Below are 8,563 nucleotides of genomic sequence, written 5' to 3'. Positions count from 1 at the left end.
GTATGCATACATACATATATGTATGGATACATATGTATGCATACATATATCTATACACACACACATATATATACCCTTCAAATATGCTCATACTGAGAAAATTCTCATGAGTTACAATTATCATTTTCCATGTAAGAATGTAAATAGCTAAACTTTAATAAGTTCTTATGATTTAATTTTCCTGTTTTCCTTCTCTTATGCTTCTCTTGCTTCTTGTATTTGAAAATCAAATTTCCTGTTCAGCTCTGGTTTTTTCATCAAGAATGCTTGAAAATCCTCTATTTCTTTGAATAACCATATTTTCCCCTGCAGCTTTATACTCAGTTTTGCTGGGTAAGTGATTCTTGGTTTTAGTCCTGGATCCTTTGTCCTCTGGAATATCATATGCAAAGCCTTTCAGTCCCTTGATGTAGAAGCTGCTACATCTTATTTTATCTTGATTGTGTTTCCACAATACTCAAATTGTTTCTTCCTGACTGCTTGCAATATTTTCTCCTTGACCTGGTAACTCTGCAATTTGGCCATAATATTCCTAGGAATTTTCTTTTTGGGATCTTTTTCAAGAGGTGATCACCGAATTCTTTCAATTTCCATTTTTCCCTCTGGTTCTAGAATATCAAGGCAATTTTGCTTGATAATTTCTTGCAAGGTGGTGTCTAAGCTCTTCTTTCGATTATGACTTTCAGGTAGTCCAATAATTTTATTTTCCAGGTCAGTGCTTTTTCCAATAAGATATTTCACAATGCCTTCTATTTTTTCATTTGTTTGGATCTGTTTTATAGTATTTTGATTTATCATAAATTCATTAGCTTCCATTTGCTCCAATCTAATTTTGAAGGAGTTATTCTCTTCAGTGAGCTTTTGAAATTCCTTTTCCTATGGCAAATTTAGCTTTTAAAGGCATTCTCCTCCTCTCTGTCTTTTTGGCTTCTTTTGCCATTTGAGTTAGTCAATTTTTCAAGGTGTTATTTTCTTCATTGTATTTTTAGGTCTCCTTTAGCAGGCTGTTGACTCCCTTTTCATGATTTTTGTGCATTATTCTAATTTCTCTTCCCAATTTTCCTCCACTTCTCTTATTGATTTTCAAAATCCTTCTTGAACTCCTGGACCATGACTTATAACCAATTCATATTTTCATGGAGTCTTTTGATGGAGGAGTTCGGAGTTTGTTGTCTTCCTTCCTCTCTATGCCTTGATCATTTTTGTCCCCAAAAAGGAATTTTATAGTCTGTTTGTGCTTTGTCTGCTTACTCATATTTCCAGCCAATTATTTGACTTTTTAGCTCTTTGCCACAGTGGAACTCTGCTTCCATAATGGAAAGATCTTTGTCCCAAACCAATGGGGGTTTTTAAGCTGCTGGAGCTATTAGGATTGTACACTCTCTACAGCCTCCACAAGCTCTGGCTCACTTGCCACCATCCCCAGGACCACCACCCAAGACTGTGATCCAGATCCAAGCAGGTTAAAGGAAGAAAGATTACCCTCTGAATGGTCACTTTCTCCCTGGAATCTGCAGGCCAGAAGCACCTGAGGCAGCCTTGCAGCCAGGCTGCACACTTGCTATGCCTCTGCTGCTTCTCACCAGGAGATGGACCATCCTCTTCCATCCTGCCCTGCTCCAACAGAGTTCCACACTGACCTTTTATTTTGTCTTTGGCGGTTATGGGTTGAGAAGTATGGAAACTGCCACAGCTGCTGGTGATTCACTCTCCTGAAGTCTGCTTTGGCAGCTGCTTGTCAGGGCTGCCCTGGGGCCAGAATCATGCAGCTCACAAGGGACTGCACTCAACTCCCAGCTCAGTGTGATAGACCCTTCCTGTCCACCCATCAGGCTGCCTTCAGCAGTAGATTTGTTTCTCTCTGTCTCTTTGTGGGTTCTGTAGCTCTAAAGATTGTTTAGAGTCTTTTTTTACATGCATTGTAAGTGATTAGAGCAGGAGCTCATGCCAAATTTGTGATTCTATTCTGCCATGGTTGGCTCCACCTCAAAGATTATAGGATCTTGAGTGAAAATTAATGACGTTTTATAAGGGACAATTCCTGTCACAATAATATGATTCCTTCTGTGTCAATATAAAATATGCTCTAATTTTTACAAAAGGTTGTGAATCAGTTATGCATGATACTCAATATCAATTGACAAATATTCTCAATAACAATTAACAAAGATTTTTAATCATATTGATTTTAAGTGATAGTAGATGAGGCAAGCAGCAATCTTGAAAAAGGCGTTTAGCACCAAACTGATTGCAGATCAAGTGATGTTCTCAGGACTCTTTTCTGATTTGGTTCTATTAATGCTTCCATTAATTATTTGGTTGATAAAATAGACTCTGTTCATAAACTATACTAAAGACTTCAATTAGGGAATTTGCCAACATATTAGAGAACATAAATTCAATTGTAAAATGACCTTGAAATGTTAGACAAGTGGAAGAATATTTTTAATGCTGCTAAAAAAGGCAAAATACAAGACACTTCCTTTCCAGAGGAAAAACAAACTCCATAGTTACAAGTAAAAACATACTACCTAGCTTGAGGAAAATTTATTATTGTTACTGTATTTTCGTCTAGACATTTGATTTCAATAGTGTAGAGAACTCCTACTTGACCACATTTCTTATTTTGTGGGGGAAAATGGATTACAATAGAATACAATTAACATATACACACAAACACACACACATATATACACACACATACACATGTATTTGTGCATATATAGATATATAAACACATACATACATTAAACTATATACATACATATACATATACATGCACACACACATGCATATTTGGTGTGTGTATATATACATATATATACATATATATGTATATATATAATACTGAATGACATGGCAGTACATGTGCCTCAAATTTTGTTTTGTTGTGTGTTTTAATTCCAGTAATGATAACAGGCTTATAATTTATCTTTCATAAGCCCTGTTTTGAATCTTCCTCACAAATTCTAATATGTTTTGCCAGTAGAATGAAATTTCTGGCAATTTCTACTAAACTTCAAAGATATTGACTATGATCCCAGTGAGAGACTATGTGCCATTTGTCTGAGGACCAACTCTGCTAAGTGTAAAAAGGCCCATGGCCAGTGGGTTGTCCACTAAGTGATATTTTTTTAATATTGAACCTAAAAAAAAGAAAGCTACAAAATGAAATAAGTCCTATACATTCTTTTTCAGTTTCTTTTCTTTCTTAAATTACATTTTATTTTTATTTTTGTTTACATATTCATATCCACAAGATTTTGAGTTACAATTTTTTGCCCCGTCTTTCCCTACGCACCACACAAAAACAGTGATCCCACTGCATAGCCCCTCCCCCAATCTGCTCTCTCCTATATGATCCCCCATCTCCCCCTCTGACTTTCCAGTAGGGCAAGATGTATCTCTATACTCTACTTCCTGTATATCTAATTTCCCAGTTTCATGTAAAATAATAATAATATATATACACATGTATATGTGTGTATAAATATTAAAAATTTGATTTTAAAACTTTAAAATTCAGATTATATCTCTTCCTCCCTCATCAACCACCCTTACTGGGAAGATAAGCAATTCAATATAGGTTCTACATGGGTAGCTAAAACAAAACATTTCCATAGTGGATATATTGTGAAAGACTTACCATATTTCCCTCCATCCTATCCCACCGCCCAACTTGTCCTATTCTCTACTTTGATCCTTTCCCTTTTCAAAAGTGGGTGCTTCCAACTTCCCTCAATCCCCAACCTGCTTTCCCTTCAATCGTCCCCCCTCTCATGCCCTTCCCCCATACTCTCCTATAGGGCAAGATACACTATTTAGTATGTATGTCATTCCCTCCCTAAGCCAAATTCAATGAGAATAAGTTTGACACATTACCTTTTGCCTTCCTGTTTTTCACCTCCATGGAAACAGTTTTCCCTTGCCTCTTTTGCATCAGATAATTTAATCCATTCTGTCTCTCCTCATATCTTCTCATTATATTTCTGTCTCTCACCTGTCAATTTCACCTTTTAAGTATCATCCCTTCCTATTCAATTGGTCCTGTGCCCTCTATGTGTACCTGTACACATATATACAGAGACTCACATATGTATTCATACTCCCATATACCCTACTATATAGACATGTATATGTATATATACATTTATATTCCCTTTAACGATTCTCATATGAAGAAAAGTTTCATAAGTTACAATAATCATTTTTCCATTTAGCAATATTAATAGTTCAACTTTGATAAGTTCCTTATGATTTCTTTTGCCCTGTTTACCTTTTCATGCTTCTCTTGCTTCTTGTATCTGAATATCAAATTTTCTATTAAGCTCTGTTTTTTTATTAAGAATGCTTGAAAGTTCTTGATTTCATTGAATGACCATATTTTCCCCTGAAACATGATACACAGTTTTACTGGATAGGTGATTCTTAGTTTTAATCTCAGCTCCTTTGACCTCTAGAATATCATGCTCCAAGCCTATCAATCCCTCAATGCAGAAGCTGCCAGATCCTGTGTTATCCTGATTGTCTTTCCAGAATATTCAAATTATTCATTCTTGCCTGCTTGTAATATTTTCTCCTTGATCTGGGAACTCTGGAACCTGACTATAATATTCCTAGGAGTTTTCTTTTTTTGGATCTTTCTGAAGATGTGATTGGTGAATTCATTCAACCTCCATTTGCCCCTCTGGTTCTAAAACATCAGGGCAATTTTCCTTGAGAATTTCTTCAAGTATGATTTCTAGGTTCTTTTTTTGATCATAGCTTTCAGGTAGTCCAGAAATTTTTAAGTTATCACTCCTGGATCTATTTTCCAGGTCAAGGGTTTTTCCAATGAGATATTTTGCATTGCCTTCTATTTTTTTTTGTTTGTTTGGATCTGTTTAATAATATCTTGATATTTCATAAAGTCACTAACTTCCATTTGCTCCAACCTAATTCTAAAGGAATAATTTTCTTCAGTGAGCTTTTGAGCTTCTTTTTCCATGTGGCAAATTTGGCTTTTTAAGACATTCTTTTCTTCATTGGATTTTTGAGCCTCTTTTGCCATTTGAGTTTTTCTATTTTTTTAAGCTATTATTTTCTTCAGTCAAGTTGTTGACTCTCTTTTCGTGATTTTCTTGCATCATTGTCATTTCTCTTCCCAATTTTTCCTCCACTTCTCTTACTTCATTTTCAAAGTCCTTCTTAAGCTCCTCTATGGCCTGTAACCAATTCATATTTTTCTTGGAAGCTTTTGGTGCAAGAGTTCTGTCTTTGTTGTCTTTCTCCTTTTCCTTGCTCTGATCCTTTTTGTCCCTAAAAAAAGGAATACAATTTTGGATTGCTGTGCTTCCTTTTCTTCCTTTGCTTCCTCATATTTCCACTCAATTACTTGACTTTTGAGCTTTTTGCCACTGTAGAACTCTGCTTCTAGAGAGGAGAGCTTTGTTCCAAATTGCTAGGGTTTTTGTGGCTTCCAGAGCTATTAGTTGTGTGCCCTCACAGAAGCCTCCACTGGCTCTGGCACATTGCTCACACTCTCCAGGACCTCCACCTTAGACAGAAATTCAGATCCAAGCAGGTTAAAGCAAGAGCAATCAACCCTCAGACTGGTTCCTTTGTCTCCCTACAATCTACAGGCCAGGAACTCTGAAGCAGCCACTTGATGGTGGCCTCAATCACTTCTCCCTCCGGGAAAAGAGGCCAGACCACACTCCAAAAAACCTGTTCCCACAAAATCCACACTGAACTCTAACTTTTTCTTTGGTATTTATGGGGTAATAGTTCTGGAAACTGACAACACTGCTGTGATCCACTCTCCTTAAGTCCCTCCAGCTGGTGCTGGTCATGTCTTCCCTAAAGCTAAAATGCCATACTCACAAGAGGCTGAGCTTGGCTCCCTGCATGCTGCAACGGATTTGTCCTGTTTGTTGGTCTGCTGGGTTGTCTTCAGTGGGAGGTTTGTTTCTCTCTCTCACTTTGTGGGTTTTGTACCCCTAAAGTTTGTTTAGATTCATTTTAAGTATTTTAGGTGTTTATGGAGGGGGCATATGGAGTTCTCCTGCTTCTATGCTGCATTTGGGATCCATCACCCTTTTCAGTTTCTTAAAGTGATTATAGAAAAATTGCATAAAAAGGAAAGAGGGTACTTAAAACATGAGACTTTACATCACCTAAAATATTATTTTAATTATGGGTGTTTTTATCCAATGTCTAGTGGGATTGTGTTTACGGGAAGAATTACTCCACATCAATATTGATACTCTTGCTATAAATGAAACCAGTACACTCAAAAAAATTGCATGTAAATAGAAAGATATTTCAACACACAATATCTTATAGGAGACAAATAAAGAATCTGTCAGAGTTGCTTTCATCCTTTGCCCCAAAGCAATAAGAAATATAACTTCATGGGACATTTGACAGAAAACCACACAGTGAAAAGAACATTGAATTTGTAATCAGAGGACCTAGCTTTAAATTCTGTTGCTGTGTGACAGTGGCTAGGCACTTAAACTTTCTAAGACTTAGTTTCTTCATCTACAAAATAAATGGTTTGACTCATATGTTTTCTATGTTCCTTCCCATTGCTTTCTCATGATTAAAATGAGCAAAAAGGGCCACCAACAAGATAATTTGTTATAGTTAATTGAAAAAAATATAAAGAACTTGATAAGTTCCCCCAAGCCAACACAATATGCATCTTAATTCTTAGTGATTTCAATTCAAATACATTTACAGAGGGTGGAAAACATTTTTCAGGTTTCAGAAACACAAGAAGGCAATAATCAGTGTATTTATCAGAAATCTCTTGTCTCCATATTATGAGTCCACTCTCCAAGAGAATTCTAATGTTCTGGCACTGGCAAGACTAAATAATATCACAACAAAAGTAAAAAGAAGAGTAACAAGAGAAAGAACCTTAAAAAATAAACTTGAGAAATAGTAAATGACTTCTTAATCATGTGGTAGGCCTTCCTAATCATCCTTCTGTATACTTGAGCTGGCAGTCAATATTATATATATATATATATCAAAATCAAAGCCAAAAAGAATAAATGATCAAAATGGAATAGATGAAAGATTATAGCAATTTCTACCTAACCAATTTAATTAAATTGTTGATTCTTAAAAATGAGAAATAAATGAAAAAATAAAGACATTGATATCACTATATCCTCAAGAAGTTTAACTGATGTAAAGCTAGTATCACAGAGTCTAAAACAGTCCAGAACCTATCTCAGTCAATCAATACATATTCTTGCCAAGAGAATATACATGTTGACTTGGTTTGGCACCAGTTTAGAGTATAATCCATCTTTCATAGAATAACTAAAGTGATATTTCTAAAGCACAGGTCAAAGACAGATCCTTTCTTTGTCCAATAAATTCCAGTGTCTCTCTCTTACATCTATGGTTCAAGACAATATTCTCTTTTTTGTCAATTCAAGTCCTTCATAACTGAGCTACAATCTAAATACCTAGTCTTTTTATTTATTACTTCCTTTCACTCCATCTGTAGTTTGGTTAAACTGGCCTTCTTGCTGTTGCTCACCCATTATGTTCCACCCATCATCTCTGTGCCTTTAAACAGGTGATCTTCCATGGCTGGAATACACTCACTACTCACTCTTAGAATCTCAACTTTCCTTCAAAAGTTCAGTTCATGCCACATGAGACAATTCCTGATCATTTCATTTGCTAGTCCCTCTCATCTGATATTGTTTGTCCTTCATACTCAAAAAGTTCAGTGAAATCATAATTTTGTCATCGACTTACAGTGTGTTCAGTTGTGGCTGATTAGTCCATTAAGAGCTTGGAAGACTCTACCATGATTTGGGCACATAGTCCATTTGAATGTTTAGGATGGAGATGCCTCTAGATTTTCACATCTCACATTTCCTTTGTGCTACTGCAATTCCTCTTTGTTCAGAGAGCACAGTACCTTTTATGATGCAGTCATGCCATGCTGGGTGGTCCTGTGACAGTATCTCCCATGTTGCACAATCAATGCTAAAGTTCTTCAGAAAGATTTCTCCCATAGAGATTACCTAATATTTATTCTGGAAAATTAGATAATATTTGTTAAAAAAAAAAGACTTAGGGCAGTACCTAGCATATAGCAGGTGCTTAATAAATGTTCTCTTCTTACTTTTTGTATATTGAATATTCCTATATATGTACAAACCATTTCTATATGTACATGCCATTTAACAGTAAGTGTTAAGTATCTGAGATTGGAGTTGAACTCATGTCCTCCTGACCCCAGGGCTGGTGCTCTATTTACTGTGCCACCTACCTGCCTCTGACTAGGATTTTCTTGAGTGTATAAGCATCATATGATTAAACCTCAGGAGCTTGAAGGGCTGGACGATGAATTAGTGAGTTTAGACTCTAGGAAGAATGGACTTTTCAAGAGAATCTACCTATTTAAACTACCCTATAAAAAGAAATGTAAGACCTGGGAACTGATTTTGTCCTTTTCTACCATTCTTGCAGAGATAGACTCAGAGCCCAAAGTGTTAGGTTGAATTGGGTTCCAGGGAGCAATTCGTTAGATGAGATTTTTTAGAGCTATTAT

General features: G+C 36.0%; 1 pseudogene; it reads right to left on the bottom strand.

Annotated features, from left to right (window-relative positions):
• LOC138142748 (DEP domain-containing protein 1A pseudogene) overlaps window positions 1-7,541 on the bottom strand; it is a 27,145-nt pseudogene extending 19,604 nt beyond the window's left edge.
• Window positions 7,542-8,563: the final 1,022 nt, after the last annotated feature.

This window comes from Petaurus breviceps, unplaced genomic scaffold, assembly GCF_028583685.1.
Source record: "Petaurus breviceps papuanus isolate PSGF00001 unplaced genomic scaffold, PetGlider_PUasm1.0 90602, whole genome shotgun sequence".
In the NCBI taxonomy this organism is placed as follows: domain Eukaryota; kingdom Metazoa; phylum Chordata; class Mammalia; order Diprotodontia; family Petauridae; genus Petaurus; species Petaurus breviceps.
Note: the sequence above shows the minus strand (reverse complement) of the source record. Positions and strands in the feature narration are given on the sequence as shown.